At 37.3% G+C, this 19,013-nt stretch overlaps 1 protein-coding gene across 1 annotated transcript in view; it reads right to left on the reverse strand.

Annotated features, from left to right (window-relative positions):
• The window catches only part of LOC122794936 (adhesion G-protein coupled receptor F1-like), a 596,440-nt gene that overhangs the window by 190,061 nt on the left and 387,366 nt on the right, over nt 1-19,013 (reverse strand). The window lies entirely within an intron of this gene.

Here is a 19,013-nt window from a genome sequence, read left to right on the forward strand (position 1 = left end):
AGTGAGGTTTATACATGAGCTTCAATTAGCAGTTGATGACTCATACCAGGCTTTTATAATGTTTGCTGATGACTGTGCCCTGATAAACTCTAATCTACTGATGGTTACTGACAAGGTGCAAAAGTGTTTCCATTAATTTGTAGCCTTCTCAGGGGGACAGTATAATCTCTCTAAGTCAGCAATCATTCTCTATCAGAATGTTAATTTTACAGAGGACAGTGTAGGTACTGTGAGCAAGGATAAAGGAAAGTATCTTGTCAGAGAGTAATGTCCTTCCAAAATGATACAATATTAACTAATCTACCAGAGTTGAGAGCCAATGTTATGTAATTCCTCCTAAAGATTAATAATTTTCACTCAATTCTGGTAAAACATGGGCAGCTTAAATCATGTTTTTCCCACATATTCTTTATTTAATTAGAAATGTGCCATTTTGTATATGTCACCAGATCTTAACTGAAATACAAGTATGTCTGTATTCAGCCATTTTGGGAGAGAAAGCCCACAAACTTTCAAGTTCTTTCACTTATTTACCAAGTATTTTGGAGAGATAGAACTTCCACATTTTGCAACAAACCTTCTTGCTTCTAAATTAAGTGTACTAGTACATAAATTAGAGAAAGAGATGAATGACTCCTAGTAAAAGCAGTTATGATGGTAACTATCTTTTGAGTTTACCCCAAGAATTGATCATTCACTTATATAAGAAGAACCTAGAGATTAGTGAGCTTGGCTGGGGTAGACTCTCCCATGGGCCAGATTTAACGTCACCTACATCACTCTTTTGGTATTATTCTCCTTGTAGATAGTCAGGAGTGGGTATGAAGGGTGGCAATAAGTGTTGGATATGTGGTCAACAGACAGGCAGACAACATCCATATGTTTTGTAAATGCCCTTTGATTAATAAATAGTGAACACATATGGTGTACAACTTAGCAGAGATTCTGGACATACCCTCTTCTTTGCATTGGAAATTTTGGATGCTCGGGGTTAAATTGCTGTTCATGAATCATTATGATCCTATTTTAGAGGTATTGCAAGTTTTGAGGCTTGTGTGGTTAAGCGTTTGATGCTAAGACATGGACGCAAAACTTAATTCCCTTCCCATGTTACCTTGTTAAAAAGCATTTGGGTTATATTGCCTTCTCTTTTAAAGGGGTTAACTCTTCTCACTGTCTCACTCAACTGTGGCAGTACCTTCCAGACAATTATGCTTACACTACTAACTCTGATATGTGTTAGGAATATTTTATATTTTACATATTATTATTTATGCTATGTGAGTTGAATTTTGTAAATGGTGTATATAGTTGCATTTCTGTTCTTTCTTTTCCTGTGGGATACCTTGTTTTTCCTATTTTGTTTCTACAGTTGTTTGTTCTGTAATATTCTTTATTGAAAATTTAAGCAAATTCAGTTAAAATGTACTTTTACTTCACGAAAAAATCACTCATTTTTCACACATATGTCCTGCTTTTACTTTCCTTCAGTCCTTCATTTCCTAAGTTATTAACATTGACTTTCTTGCATCATTTTTTAGATTATATTGCACACTTGATGTAATATGTTCTGTCTAGTGTTCCCAGGTATTCTGATAACAGCATCTGTCATCTCCTCCCTGTCAATATGTGCTGATGTAGTTCTAAAAAATCAGGATATTTGGGGTATACTACCTACACAGATAATAATATTTCAAACATGTAACATGACTTTGATGTAACAGAGCTTCCAGGTGTCCAGCTCAAAGTGTGCTCCTTTGAGTTATAACTAATGCTGAAACCTTTTTTCTTGTCCCTTGTTGAATGTCGGCAGTAAGTGGTTCAATGGTTTAGATCTCTACCTCACAGTTCTGGGGACTGAAAATTTGTGCTCACTTCTAATCACTATTTTTGCTAAGTGTCCAAATTTTCTTGTGTATTGGTTGCTTTTTCCAGAAATTTTGATGTATTCCCCCCTTTTTTAAGTTATTGATGAAAGGGTCTGGGATGACTACTACACTTACCCAGTTAACAAGTAAAATTAAAAACCAAATCAAATAAAATTAAAACTCCTTCCTTATTGACAAAGGATTCATTGAATATTATTTACCTAATCTTTTTGATGTTTAAAATTTGCCTATGTTGATTAGGTTGGAACAGTGGACTGTGCGATTTTATGAATACTACTTCATAAAATTTCATTTTGTAGACAATAGGTCATGGTCCTGTAAAAACAAAACAAAATGAATAAGTAAAATAAAATAAATTAGTGTAAAAGGTAGCAGTCTTTCCATTCTAACGTGGCAAAATTCCAAAACCAAAATACTGTAAAATGACTTGTTAATCACAATGGAAGTGTCAGAAAGGAAATATAAGCTTTCATAATGCCAGGGCCAGCCTTAGATGAGATGGTGCCCTAGTCAGGAGGGCTACATTGTACCCATTGATGCACACTCTGCCCACCTATGCCAAGAGGCCTCCACCCACCTCCATGATGCCTCCTCATATTATCTGGATTTCTTCTTTCTGCTTTTTTGCACATTTTGTCTTAGTCTTCAGCTTTTTCCTAAATCATTTGAAGGTACCCTAAGTGGGATAGGTGTTGCTGGAATAACGTTTGAGGAAATAATTGAATTAAGCTAGAGATCTTGGGTATCACTGGAGCCCCAGAAGCCTTAGGGCTCTAGATGTTATGAGGAACATTTTAAAGTTTTTTTCCTAACCTTCTTGATGCAATGATAGCCTGAGCAAAACTACGACTAAGGAAAGGAATTTGTTTTTGTTTCTGCCTCCTTCCCTAACTAGCCAAGAGTGCAATGAAATAATTGTAGATTAAGTAATCAAATTAAGTCACGGGTCTGTGAGACTAAGCATTGGGTTACAGATGCTCTAAGGTATATTTTAGAGCTCTTTTCTAGTTTTTTGAGCTAATAAAGACATGAATAAAATCCATGATCAAAGGAAGAAATTCAGCATTACTCTACTTGGATTTTTTCTGCATCCCTTCAACACATTATAACTATGTAATAACTGATGTAAGTAATCAAATTAAGTAACGGGTCTAGGGCAGCAGAGTGCTCAGAAACCATTGGATTATAGATGATCTTGGGTGTATTTCAGAGCTATTTTCCAACCTTTTGATTCAACAATGGTATGAACAGTAAAGCATGAGCAAAGAAAGAAATTCAGCATTACTCCTCAACATTGCTCTTTGCATCCTTTCAACTCACCATAACCATCTGGGAGTGTACTGTAGTAAATAATCAAATTATACCAAGTGTAATTTATAGGTTTACATATGCTCTGAGGCACATTTTAGAGCTATTTTCCAAAATTTTGATCCAGTGATGGCCTGAACAACAACAGCAAAAAAAGTGAGAAAATAAAGTAATTCAATCTCATTTTTCCCCCTTTTAATGAAGAAATAAGTAGTATCTGACAAAGCAGCATCTCACAATAAAAATGCTGTCTGTTTGGATACTTAAAAAGTGATATTTGGATAAAAAGGGTCTAACATGACTAATACACTTACCCAGTCAAAAAATCAAATTGAAAATAAAATCAAATAAAATTAGAATTTTTTGTAAGTGCATTCTTTACATTCTTTGTTTTTGTTTTATTTAATTATTTTATATATTTATACTTATATTCCATCTCCTCCACACCTAAATCTTCTTTGGTGTTTCTTTTTTTTTTGCCTCTTTCAGTTGTTGCCATATTTCAGTCTTCATAAGGTCTCTAAAGCTAACAAATGTCTCTGACCTGAACGCTATACTATGGAGAAATAACATCAGTTTCTATATTTCTGGGAACCTAGACTCTCAGTTTATGTTCTTGCATTTTGTTAGCATTGGCTAAAGACTTAAAATGCTATACCTGATTGTGTGGCGCTTTATTCATCCTTTTTCCAATCAGTCTGTATGGCATGTATACCTCCCTGGACTGTTAGTTTCCAAATTCATCTGTTTACATTGATCCAGTATGACTCTCATCTGTCATCACACTACCCACATAGATAGTCTTTGCAAATCTCTCTCTCTCTTCAAGTTTTGTTTAACAATTTTCATATTTTTTTTGTCTTCTAAACTGAAACTAGTGCAGTTTCTATTAAATATAGCCATATCAGAAATGAAATTAATTTCCATTGCACATAATGTGTTCCTTGCCTGTAGGCTTGAGCAACTAAATATTCAGAGCATGTATTTCAGGGGCATGGTCTTGCAATCCCTTGTAATGGTACAGTGAGCTTCCCTCCGGCAAAAGAATGTTTATTTATGTTAATTTGGTATACTGTGACATCCCTCTGCATTTGAGCCCTCCTATCTCCTGCCCAGCTGTTCCATCCACTGGCATTCACCCTGTACTATCTCCTGCCCAGCTCTTCCAATTCCTGATCTGCTATTTTAACTCAAGTCATTTGGGCTGTCAATAAGGCTTTTATTCCTCTATGCTGCAGAGATGGCTAAACTCATGTTTTACAATTTTTTGTAAGTATATATTCTGCATTATTATAGGAACTTTTGCTTCGGTCTTTTGATTTTCAGTATATTGTAGCTGTCTTGATATTAGTTTTGGCAATCTGATATTCAGTCTTTAAGCTTCGGTCTTTTATGTGTTTAATTATTGTCTGTTCTTAAGTTAAATTTCACATGTCATAACACACCTACAATGAGTCAATTCATTATCAAAAAAGACATTCTACTTCTGAACAGCACACATTTTGGAGTTGTAGACTACCCTATAATAGTCTGATCACTGTATTAGTATATTTACGTGATAGGTGGTTGGGGCCCATGTATAAAGACTATTTTGTTGTAGCCATTCCAATTATGGCTTGTGTGTGCCAAAGCTGCATTTATTTAACAGTTCTGATCACTGCACATGGTCATAATGCCAGCAGTTTTCCAGGCACGGCTTTCAATGTGTTGGCTGCACTCATCTGAAAGCAGAAAATGTGGCTGCTCTCATTGTATCAACATGGACTTAAATCACTTTGTTTTATAAGAAAGGGGTTCATTATACAAGGAATCTCTTGAAATAAGGGATTTATAGATACGTACAGCTTAATTTCATTCACACAACCTCTTTGTTTTCTTTGTAGGTAAGAGTGTTAAACATGAAATGGGATGTGTCTTAATCATATAAAAGAGAACTGAATAAAGAGAGAAAGCTTTGTGTGGCTTAATTATGTGAAACAAATAGTTATAGAAGTATATTAAAACTTCATGCAGCACCAAATATCAGACTTTGGCAAGGAAAAAAATTATGTAAATAGAAAAAGGATGCAAATGAGAGAATGTTTGCAATCATTTAAGTAAAGTGGGCCACTCTAGAAATACATTTCTCTTGGGGAATGGGGGGGGGGTGCAGAGGAACGTGCAATGGCAGGATGGTTTGAGAGGAGAAAGAGCATACCCATGAGTTAAAAATCAGTCATGGCCCTGGTTGAATGAACATTACTCCGGCACAGCTCTAGCATATGATCGCTGTCTGAATAAATGACCATTTTTTCCCTAATTAAATATTGTTGCTTTTACTGCTTCTTCTGAGTTTGGCATGGCTTCTTGTAGATACAAGTACAGATGACATGGAGAATGGTACTTCCCAAACTATTGATGGATCATTGGAATTGCACCTTCCTTGGCTAACCTAATGGCAATGATGCAGGTGATAGTAAATAACACTGTCAAATTGAAGCACATTGAAAAAGGACCTGTGTCCAGTTGGAATTTCCCAGTAAACAAATGCAAATAAATAGATAAATACATTTTGGGAACTCTCTGGGCTTCATATAAATAAACAAAAAATCCACTTTCCTTCCCTTAAAGATGGAAGCAAAATCTCAGTTAGCTGGCAGGAATGCAATTCCCATGCCCATTACTTACATCATTAAATATATATAGGAATATTCATCCATTTTGTCTTACCCCAATTATTTCCCTTGAATACAATTCCCTTTTTGGTGAAACCACAGGAAACAGTACAGGGATGGGCTAAGCTGAAGCTTTCATTTTTGGCTAAGTTAGCAGATATTGAAAAGGTTTATCTGCCAAAATTGCTCTTTTTGTTATGGCACCTCCCCCAACTAACACATTCTACATTTCTGGCTAAGATTCAGAAAATGCCTATTTCTTATGGGATAGTCAATATACGAGGATATTAAGAAGCAGGTTATACAACCACTGTAGAAAAGGGGAGTGGGTTTGCTGGACTTTGCTGCCTATGCTAAAGCAACTCAGCTATTTACTTCCTGGAGGGCTAGGTATCTCCCATGCCATATATGGTTGTTATATAAGTTAGAAATTATGTTTTTGAAACAAAGTCTTCAAAGGTAAAAAAAATAGGGTGTGGGTTCTTGGTGAGTTACATGACAAAATGTGGACCATGCTTGAAATGGTAGGATATTCCAGGTTAGCACTGTGGTTCTGGTAAAGGGTATGATGTCTGGTGGATTTTGCAACCATATGTTGGTTTCTATGAACAGCAAAAAACTTCATATATTGGAGTGATATGTTGGGTGACAATTTTGATTTTGTTTCCCTTCAGCCTGTAAATAGTAAATCGTCTGACCCACTTTCCACTGCAAAGATGGCAATACCTGTAGCTGAATTCTTTGACTGGAAGTAGGAAAATGCCATGTGTGTGTAATGGGGGAGATTATTTCTCTATGTGGCTGTTTATTTTTTTTTTCTGTGAAGTTTGAGTTAAGTAGCAAAGTCATTATCCAAAAGCATGTAAAAATCTCACTTCACTAAATTGAAATGGGGAAAGATTATTTAATGCTGATCTGAGTCAGATTCAACAGGAAGAGGCCCTGCTATCCTGGAAAGTCTTTTCCAATGTTCTCACAATTGGTTTTACTCAATATAAATCCATCCAAATATAGCAAATTACCCAAGTGGGCATGCATAAGTGAGGTAGAACTAGGCCTGTGACCTGTTGGAGATGTGCCTTGCCAAAGACAGGTTATCAACATCTTTTATTGGCAGCCCTACTATACATTACCTGCGGGGTAGAGTGTCAAATGCTTGTGGTATGGCTCTAGCCATATTCATCCCTACCAAGCAGCCATGTTGCTTTTTGGTTACTTGACATGAATAACTATGTATTTCTACTGGACAAAGCAGAATGATTATAGCTTTGAATGCCTGTTTTGGTGTTTGTGACCATTATTATTATTATTATTATTATTATTATTATTATTATATTTTTTTGCAGTGGAAGACTGGACCAATTAATGTTGAAATCTTACTTCATATTTATGAACAAGGAATCTGGAACTGTTATAAAAATGGCATAGTTGCTGAATATTTTTAAACATTTTGAATGTCTTTCTTTTCTGCTTTACAACCAATATATGATGTGAGAGTTCAACTGATTATACTAAATTGTTATGGACATAGCTCTTAATGTTCTGTCAGTGCTGTACATCAGTTCTGTTTTGCTCTGTTAATAAAAGTTTTTGGGGGAAAAAAAGAAATGCATTTCTATTCCAAATGAGCCATATGACTGAGGATACTTTGCACATTTGGGGCAGTCCCACAGTACCAGCTTACTCGGGTGTTAACCTGAATTTTAACTCTGCTACTGCCCATCACCTCAGTTGTGCACTAAAGTTATCATCTAACCTTCCTCCTTAATTTAACCCTGCCCCAGAGATACTTCGACAAACACTGAAAAACATTCACACACACAAATCAATCTATCCCCTTATGAAGCCCTTAATCTAACCCCAAACTGTACCCTCCACCTACCTGCATACAAGCATATAGCACGTAACACATGGACAATTATGGAGCTGATGCTCAATATGAGCATTTGACAAAGTAATGGTGGTATAGCTACATGTCTGTAATTAGACAGGTCTGTTGAGTTTCTTGCTTTATGCAGTGGTATTATGAATGATTTTCTAGGTAGGTGGAATGTGGCTTTCTGTTATTGATCAGTTAATTAGTATTGAGACAGGGAAAGCTAGAGCATCAGCAGCAAGCTTCAGGTATTATGTGAACAGGTTATCAACTGCTAAGGTTTTAGTTTGAGATTTAGTGTTTTATTTTTATGACAGCAGTTGGGACTGGGTGGAAAGACAAAGTTACTGTGTTGCCATTACATGAGGATGTGAAAGTGTGGGTGGTGGAAGAGTTTTTTTAATAAGACAGAGTATAGTGTTTATAAAGTGGGTTGCTATATTGTCTATGTTGTTATCAGTTGTTGGTGAGGGAGTTGTTTGTTCAGAGTGCAGAAGACCAAAACAGTCTGGTATTGTTTAGTGTCATATTTGGAGTTTGGAGAAATAGGATTTTTTTGTCTTTGCTTGTTAATTTCTTTGCAAGATTTGTTACAAATCAAAAGTGTTGATAGCTAGATTGGGATTTGTTTCTGGTACATAGTTTCCAAGCTTTATATCTTTGAAGAAGTACTTGCCTTGTTTCTTTTGTTAACAAGGTTTGCTGGGTATGACCTGACTCTCTTTGTTCTGATTGGTGTGTGGAAGTTTATGCTAATTAGGCAAGTATTATTACAATGAATTACTGCGTCATCTAGTGGCATGTTTTATTAGCGTATTCCAATTGTAGAATTTGTGAGTGGATATGAACTTGTTTACACTGAAGTTCTTTAAATTGCATATATGTCTATATATTACCCGTTTGGATATGATTACATGGCTTCTGACAGCATAAGGACATAGGTGTTCACTGGTACTGCCAGCTAGACAGACAGAAGAGCTTCTTTTATTTGGTTTAATTGACAGGATCCAGTATAAGGTGAATTCTTTATTTGTCTTTTTGTACACTTGCATTCTCATTTATCATCTGAAAGAATCCAAGGAGATTCATTAATGAAGTGGTTGTACAATTTAGATTCTAGTTTATATTCAGTTCACCCATTATGATTGTTTCACGGGGTATGTTGTCACACAGCCATTGTAGCAGGTGTTCTACAATGCTTACGTTTTGTCCAGGTGGGATGTACAATACATTAATACAGATGATTTTTCTGTTATTAAGTTTGTTAAAAAAACATAAAAAGAAAAATCTAGCAAAGCTAAACTTTCAACTGTGTGATACCTTAAACTCTTGTATCAGAGGCAACATGGGATATATACAAATTACCCTTTAAGGATATCAGGTGTTTCAGCTAAATAGCAATTCTGCATGCTCATGACTTTTTGTTTTTATTTTTAAGTCCTTTTATGGACAATTTCTGGCCAATAAAAATACACCCTTCCAACTGCAGATGCATGTTTCTGCCTTCTTATAGCATCATCAGCACAGAATAATACATCAATACTGCTAAATAAAACAGACCAGGCATTTTGCATTTTAATACAAAGCTCCATCCAAAAATGACAATGCCTGTCTTATATAAACATTCCATAATTTGTATAACCATGCTGGACATTCTTGTCTACTGCAGCAGTTTCCCAACACAAAATATAACACTTACCTTCTCTCCTCTCTTTTCTGATTATCCCTTGGTGTTCTCTCCTACCTAGCTCTCCATTCAATATCCCATTTCTTCTTTATTATTTTATACATCCATTTATTACTTTTACTTAGACACACTTGCCTTATCTACTGTACTATATTTTATTTTTGATACTGCTGTCATCAACACTGCCTTTTCAATATTTTTATAATTTCCTTCTTTTTTCCTCCTCATGCCATATGCTCTTCACATAATTAGAGATAGGATCAATCCTTAATTTCCATTGCTGTTGTACTGCTTTCTCCATATAGCTTACATTATCAAACATTTTCTTCTGTACAACTTTACATCCTTCTACTTCTATTTCTCTTCCCCTCTACTCATAATATATTTTGGCTCCTACACCATCTGTGTAACAACCTCGTGTTGACCTTTCATTGTCCCTGATATTTTTTAAGTACTTGAATTTTCTGGTAACTTCTTTCCACTCTCCCAAATACATTTTTTTTTAATTTACTGCTCACAAAGTTTATTAAAACCTGCTGATCTTTCTCTTCTCTTAAATCCATGTATATATTTTTGTTCCTTTTTCTATATTCCTTCAGCCACCACCTTTCCTCAAATACATGTGTTTATTACTCTCTTGCCTTCCTCTTTCCTCTCCCAATTAAATCTTCTAATTACTCCTCTCCCCACTAATCAATCATCTGCTTTCAGCCAAAAAAGTCCACATTGCCTGCATGAATAACAGATATTGTCCTCACTTCCCCTCTTCTTGCATCTTGTTCATGTATCTCAGTTCGTTTTCTTCCCACTTCCTCAGTACATCCTAAACACTTCTACTGCCATTCACGCTGCATGTCCCTGATTATAGTCAGTTTAGATATTTTCAGTCTCACCTCATCTTTCCTAAATGTCCTTATTCCTGCTTGCTTTGTTTTAACCCTTTCCCCCTCCTATCATTATTCTCTCAAACTTTCTGTTTAACATTATAATTTTCCCAGCCTCTACATTTTTGCATGACATTCACTGCCACAGCATACATCTTAAACTTGATATGGTTTTGAGGTGTCATGTCAACTGGTACCACCTCTCTCTTATCCATACCACTCTCCTGCCTTCATCAACATCCATGCCTGACTGTCACAGGTCTTCTCTCACACAATCCATCCACCTCTTTGCTGGGCTTCCTTGTTTCCTCTTGCCTTCTTCCAGTCTGTCCCAAATCTTCTTCACCAGATTGTCTTCTTCTTTTTTGCACATGTGTCCAAACCACTGTAATCTGTTGTCTTTTACCTTTTCTGTAAGTGTGCACCTCACATAAAGTTTCATCATCAGCTAATATCTTAGCTTTATTACTTGACTTCTTACTAAACATAAACTGCGTCACCATTGCCAAATGTTTTCTCCACCTGTCCAGTACTCCTGTCCATTTCAAATATTTCCTTAAACTCTTTAGACATTTCACACTGAGCTCTACCTTCATAAATAATCTGTATAAGCTTGACTTTAGCTATTGTTATTGTTCTACCTAAGCAGAATAAAAGTCTGCAGCCAGTTTGTTGCTACATGTAAGAAAAATGGCAGATGGCGCACTGGTGCAGAAGTTATGTTATTGCATCACTGCAAGAGGTTCTCTGCTTTGATTCTTGGCTGGGGTGCCTTCTGTGTGGAGTCTGTATGTCCTTCCTGTGTTGGTGTAGGTTTTCTCTGGGTGCTCTGGTTTCATTCCATGTTACAAGGACATATTTCTGGAGTGTTTCTTCCTGGGCATTCCCTGAAAATTGGCTTATTTCCAAGTTGGACTTTCCCGGTAAACAAATGTTAAATTAACAATTTATGCAAAAAAATGTAGACCAAGATCACTATTCAAACTGATAGGCTCTGACCATGCAGGATTTATCAAGGGCTATTCCAGTACTGATCACATTATTAGCTTCCAACCATATCTCGAGTAGTAAATGCCTCAGAGTTAAAAAACAGCTTCTCTGCAACAGAAAACTTTACGACTGCTGGATCTTTTTTTGTCGGGCTACATAGTATACAAGTCTCTATCTTAAGTACTTTTTTATTGGTATTTATCTCTGTGCAGCAACTGTATGAGCTAAACTTGAAGCTACCCAATTACCTGTACAATCATCATTATCCATGTGCTGATTTTTCCAGCTGTCATCAAAAATTTAAATTAGTTGTACAAAGCCCATACTATCCCTGCTGCCTTTCACTCATTTCATATGATAAATGTCAGATCAGAAATACCAGGGACATATATTCCAGTTTAAAATTACATTTACATGAGTGAGTATCCATGTGGTCATCAGGTTAAAAGTCCTTTTCCAGCCTGTTGGTAGTTCCCATGAATGTTCTCTACCTTTGATATGCCTTGAATTACTTCCTGTTGAGGTGCGATATTCCCATACATTGACCCATACAAATGACTTGCAACCATATCCTACCTATTAAAGAAGTTTACCAAATAACTTCTTTGCCTGTTAAAGCTCATGAACTCCATTAAAGCCAGCTACACACTAACTAGCTTTTGGAGACCTTAGCAGGATCTGTGCCTCTATATGGTATTCAGTTCTCATAGTACCGTGGGTTTCTAAGTAGAGCACAACAGTATTCAGTGGGGATCCTGAAACAGCACAGATTGGTGACCTTATTCTTCACTTTGTGTTTGTTATTTTACAACCATTTTTTGTGATTTTCAGCAGTTTACATACTTTCCATACCTGTCAGCTGTACAGATTTTCACAGAATGTCGAGATTTGTGCCTCGTATTTCTGGTCCATTTTCCACAAAATTGTGATTTTTCTGGCAAATTAGTATCAAATCATTAAAGGTTGAAGTTAGAAAATAATGACAGGCATTTGAGCTTCAGACTTCACACCATTCAGAAAATTTGTGCTAATGCAAAGCCTGTTATTCTATCAACTTTCTAAGTTTGTAAGAGCAATATTTAAAAACTGTCCTGCTTTTATTTATGACTCTGTCTAGATTTTTTGCTCAGAGGTTGAGAAGTATGTTACCTTCTGTAGTTAGAATACCTCTTCCCTTTAGTTTTTATGTCTTACTCGTGTATGATTTAACCATGCTTAAACACCACTTAGATCTCTAACAAGAGTAATGGTGGCAATCTGATTCTGACAGGCACATTTATTGTCCATGTTCACAGCAAGAATTTGAATCTTCTGATAGCTGTTAAAACTTCCTGATAAAGACAAGTCCCAGCAGGGGCTTATCTGCAGGCAGATATCACCTGCTGTTTCTAAATGTAAAAAAAAAACAGTGTTAACCTCTTTTTTTGCATCCTACACTAGCTTTACAATAAATACACATCCATTTAGGTATGTTCCATTACTAGGGAAGACATTTTTAAATTAGTAAAGCCTATCAATCAATCTGTCAATAAAGCTGGACATGCTAAAATTAATAAATGTTAATGCCATGCTATCTTCTATAATATGTTCAAGCACTGCTACACAGAGGACAGAAGATCTCTGTGACTATTGCTTCTACTATTGCAAAAATGGGCATTATGACAAGATAAGCATCTCTGCATCTGTTCTGCCCATGCCCTGGCTTGACAATCTTTGTTTTCTTCCATACAGTCAGGTGCTTTCCTTCCCATCTGGCCACTGACTATGCTGAGCAGGTCAGGGCTATTGAATGACTTCAAAATAAGCAGGCATCTTTGACACAACACAGAGGACTAAAGCTCTGAGGTGTTAATGAGCCGCTTCCTTTGCACAGGGTACATGGTTTGATCTCTTCCATCTTCATTTGTCTGATATGTGACTCTGATCAAGTCACTTAACAAGAAAGTGATCCTGTGTCATTCCCAGAAAATGGACATTTTGTTCAGTGGGCATATCCAACAAATGAAAAGATAAAATAAAAAATACATAAAATTATGTTCATGGAGCTTTTTCTGTAGATGGGTCTCAGGTGGAGCTAAAACACATGGCTGTACTTAAAAAAAGATTTAATGACCTGAGGTGCTACACCCAGAGGGACATATAGTATTTTGCCATAATCTCGAATGATGCATAGATATGAAGACAAGATAACTGGCTTTAACAACTGGCTAAGTGGTTGGTGTCATTCTAAGATGATCCAGTATCTGCCAACCTGGGGTGCGATGGCAGAAAAGGCTTCCTGTTTTACCAGGTATGACTTACACATTTCATACCAGAGCATCTGCATACTTACTAAGGTCTTTGCTGTCCCGATAGTGCCTATTTTATGCAAGGGCTCCCTGTTAGACATTCCTACATCACAAACTCAAACTACATTTCAGCTTGAACTTGAGATGCTCCTGCAACTCAATTCCATTCATTTTTACCTAGTTACTGAGGCATGGTTCAGAGTAATGGCGAGTGTGGAAGAGAGGTGAAGAAGGGAGTACAGGCAGGGTGGAGTAAGTAGAGAAGAGTGTCAGGAGTGATTTGTGACAGATGAGTGCCAGTAAGAGTGAAAGGGAAGGTCTGCAAGTGGGTAATGAGACCAGCTATGTTATATGGGTTGGAGATAGTAGCATTGACAGAAAGGCAGGAGTCAGAGCTGGATGTGGCAGAGTTAAAGATGTTAAGATTTGCACTGGGTGTGACAAGGGTAGACAGGATTAGAAATAAGTATATTAGATGATCAGCCCAGGTTGGACGGTTTGGAGACAAAGCCAGAGAGGCGAGATTGCACTGGTTTGGACATGTGCTGAGGAAGGATTCTGGGTATATTGGGAAAAGGATGCTAAGGATGAAGCTGCCAGGTAAGAGGAAAAGAGAAAGGCCTAAGATTAGGTTTACGGATGTGGTGAGACAGGACATGCAGGTGGTTGGTGTGACAGAGCAAGATGCAGAGGATAGGAAGAAATGGAAACAGATGATCCACTGTGGTAACCCCTAATGGGAACAGCCAAAAGAAAAAGAAGAAAAAAAGAAGACTGAGGCATGGTTTAAGTGCAGTGACAGCACTCCCTCTGTACCAGGTTTAGCACCATTCATTCCTTCAGGCCCTTTAGTAACTATAAGGGAATATCTGTATTTACTAAAAATACCCTAGCCTCATGTTAAATTTCCCATGACCCTAAATTGGAGCTCATAGAAATCCTAATTACATGTAACAGACCCAAGTAAGACTTCTTTGCTAGCTACAGATTCCTATCAATATTCCCCAGATATCACGGAAAGATCAACAGAATTTAGGGGTTAAATAAACCAAATACCTTCTTGTTAGGAGATTTCAGTTAGCCAAGTATTAATTGGCATACGTACATCTCTCAGAATGTATATGCTCAGTGTCTCCTGGACTTTGTTAATGCCAGTGTGCTAGAGCAAGTTATAAAGCTACCCATTAATGAAATTAAAGCTCTAATATCTTTGAACTAGACCTTACCAAACTTGCTACTGTCTATAATCCAGTACCCATCTCCTCATCCCTACTTAAATTTGACCACAAGTCAATAATCACCCATATCAGACCTAGGGGTACCACCCCACCACCAAATGAAACCATCATAAGGGATTTCACCAGTGCAGACCTACTTCAGCTTGTAGAAGTCCTACACAAAATCCCCAGCAATCCCCTGCAAATTGACCAAACTGAGAGGGCTACTACATTTGCATCTTACTTTTACCAAATCCTGGAAACCACTATAAAAGAGTCAGTACCTGTCCACCTTAAATATAATGATAAATTCAGGAATAAAGTCCTCTGACGGAACTCCTGTATTTCATAACCTATATAACAAAAGAAGGAAATGTTGAAATGTTGAAAGAAACCCGTCCCCTTATCTCAGGACCACACTGAGACATGTCAGCAAGGAATTTAAGAGTACTATTAGAAACTGTACTATGGTGCATATTCTTAAAGTCAGTACAGATAATAAAGGAAACTGCAAATCTTTCCTCATTCATGTCAGGAAATTAAGGAAAATTGTCCAAAAGTGCACTGACCTCATCTATAATGTTATCACATATATCAGTCCCAATGATACAGCCAATATTTTAGCAGACTAATTTAGTGCAGACTTTATAACACCTACCTACTCTGTTATCCCCAGTATTCCTGAAAGTTTTGTTTACCCTGAATTAACCCTGGAGAAAGTTTTAAAATCCCTGCCAAATAATAAAAGTAATAATTTAAATAGATCAGGCAGCATACCAGCCTGCATTATCATCAATTCCAAGTAGATACTATCTGAGCCTCTACATAAACTTTTCAACCTCAGCTTATCCATAGGGTTTCTGCTTGATGCCTTGAGAAGAGACACTGTGTTTCCCCTACACAAGGGTTGCCCTTGTATAGACCCAGGGAGTTATAGGCTCATCATCCTCACTAGCTGTTTACGGAAATCCATGGCCTGTGTCATTGCAGAGCTCATTAATGCAGACACAGGCAAGCTAATGGATTTATATCCTAGTCAACTTGGTTCTGTGAAGGACAGATCCTGTCTTCTGAACTTATTAAGCTTCCTTGAAAAGGTTACAGTGGCTTTGGACAATGTTCACTCAGTGTGCACTATTTACATCAGTTTGGCCAAGGTTTTTGACACTATTACGCATGCTTGTCTTGTTAAAAATTAGACACACATAATGTAAACCCCTGTGTTATAAACTAGATTGCAAACTGGCTATCCAACAGATCCCAAGTTGTGAAAGTTGCTGACACTCTGAATGTAAAATTGTAACTAGTGGTATGCCACAGGGATAACTACTTGGCCTGTTCCTGTTTGGCATTTATTTTACAGACATACAGTGGAATATTTGAATCTATAATATCCCAGAAATGTGGCTACGTTTACTGATTACTGTCCTGTTATCCACTCACCCAGAGATACTAGACAGCTCCTGTAAGGGCTCAGGCATGCACATACATGGTGTACTGAAAACAGTCTCAAACTACATTTCAAAAAGTGCAGACTACTAGTGTTCAGTAAAAAAAGTGGTTCACATCTCATATGTTTTAAATGATACTCCTTTTCAGACAGACAACGTCATAAGAGATCTTGATACTTATGTGGACAATTCTTTCTCATTCATTCAACATACTTCCACCAGAGTCAGGAAGTCCTTCTATTTGGTATAGTTAATTTCCAAGGGATTGTCATCAAGATCTTAAAAAGTGATCCTGGCACTACACTCTTCCCTTATTACACCTATCATTGAATACAGTGCCCCCTTTGGTATGTATAAATTAAAGCATATTGCTTAACTAAAGGTCACACAAATATATCTTACCAATTAAATCAAAGGACTTAAATCTTTCAGGTAACTCTCATTATGCTTTGGGCTCTACACGCTGCAATGAGGTATCTTACATTTTGTGCCACGAAAGATCCGTTCCTATTTGGCCTTCTCTTTATTTGTAAAACCTGTGGCTCTACAAATATCCACGTCACAGACCTAAATCTACCCCAACAAATAAACATGACTCACTGGAGAGATATGAACTCTGAGTTCACACCTTACTGAATAAGTCAGGTCAAACAAAATACTACTTTGACTATCTTTAAGGCAAGCCTGATGACTGGATGGGTAGACAACAATTTACACCAGGATTAACATGTAGAGTCCTGCACAGTTTGGGAGGCAAGCAGTATTAAATGCTTGAAAAGGGAGGCATGGACTTTTACATGTGTCCATTTAAAGGTGTATATGGCTAGGCAAAGTATAATCCTTGGTTATCACTTGCCTAGCATTGTCCCAATGATTATACGATCCCTATCCTCTTTCTGACTTTTTAGAAGTGTGAAGGTGGATCCAGTGCAAATGCCTATTTCTTTACAAAACTACTTGAACTGTAACAGCAGCTGGGTTTTGGACTGTAGCTGCCAGAACACCATGCTTTAAGCTAATTATAGCACCATGCTTTAATTCATTACAGCCGAGTGTGTCTCCGGGCATTTCTGCAGTTAACTCCTAATGACACCTCTACACATCAGATATTGCCTTTTCATATTTGCATTAATAATTCCAAAACAATGTTACATACAGGGTTATCAGAAAATTTCATCTTAAAGCAGACATCATGGCAAACACAACTGTACTGATATTTTACCTCTGTCTAATGCAGCTAAAGAATACTTCCGGTGGTGCAGCGGTAGGGTTGTTGCCTCACAGCAAGAGGTTCTCCCGTTCGATTCTCGGCTGGAGTGTGGGGAGTGCCTTCTGTGTGGAGAATGCATGTCCTCCCCGCAGTTGGGTGGGCGTTTGAAAGACATGCGTAAATGGGCTTGCCTTCGTTGAAGGTTGAACGTCGAGCTGGCACCTTGACGTTCGTGAAAATCTACTGCCAATCATTAGCAGACCTGAGTTCTGCTGTGGCGACCCCTAACCGGGAAAAGCCGAAAGACAACAACAACTAATGCAGATAAAGAGATAATTAATATTATTTGTATACTGTTTATTTGTAGTGTAATAATTTTCGTATTTCTCTCTCTCTCTCTCTCAACATTCCGACAACACAGACAGAACTGCATAGCATCATATAAAAGCTCACAACTGTATGAAGAAAATCCTGCTGGCAGCATGCGTCTTACTCGAACAGTTACTGAAATATCATAAGCTGTTTATATAGCATTACAAAATTAATATTCACTGGCTTAATTTTGACTTATAAAATCAATTTTAAAGCATCAAGCTGAATGAATGCCACTAATATAAAGATTAATTTATCCTGAATAGTTTTCCATTTATAGTTTTCTCGTAACACTTACACTTCCAGAGATATTAATATTTTGGCTGTAAGGTGATAACTTCATTTTTTAAAAGCCACACTCCCTGGGAATTAAAGGTACACACTCAAAAGAGCTGTACTGGAGGGCCCTTTTATCTGATGACACAGGTTCACCTATTTTACTTTAGGTGACCTTATGTCATCTCTCCCAACACAGTAACTGTTCCTATATTGACTATTTTCTGGGCTCCATCATTTGCCCTTATAGGCCCATTTTCTGCTCAAGTATTGCTTAGTCAACCATTAACCTTCCTGATCTGGATCAGAAATGTGCTGAACAAATGTTGATAAGGCCATTATTTGGGAGACTGATGAATGGGTACCTGTCATGGGCTACCCAGATACAGCCAATTTAGGTGGTCTGATGTTGGAGGACTCAGTGTTCACTGCCCTGGAATTGGGGGGCTGTTTACAGTAAGCTTTCCAGCCTGCTTCAAATCAGGAGTTTCAGAGATTTTCATCCCTGAACACAAGTGGTGACTCTGGCACTTTCAGTCTCAGAGCAATTAGTTTCTCCTTAAAGAATGCCTTCCTCTTCTTATAGGGAAGCTTCTAAAGTGACTCACCACACTGATTCTACCTACAAAAATGAGGATGACGAGGACTGCATATCTCTACATTTATCTCTGAAGGACACAAAGTTTAAGTTTTATAGATTTTAAGAGAGAAAAACATCGGGAATTACCAAGGCATATCTTCACTCCAGAACAGACTGCAGAATACCTGCAAAACTGAACAACATCCTTATATGTGATCCCTTGTTTAGCTTACACAATTGTAGATGCAGTATAATTTACATAGGAAAAAACAGACACTGTGACTCATATCCTGGGAGGTAAGGCAGCTTATTTAGATACTTGCCAGACTGG

Source organism: Protopterus annectens, chromosome 2.part1 (genome assembly GCF_019279795.1).
Source record: "Protopterus annectens isolate FY-2018-M chromosome 2.part1, PAN1.0, whole genome shotgun sequence".
NCBI lineage: Eukaryota > Metazoa > Chordata > Ceratodontiformes > Protopteridae > Protopterus > Protopterus annectens.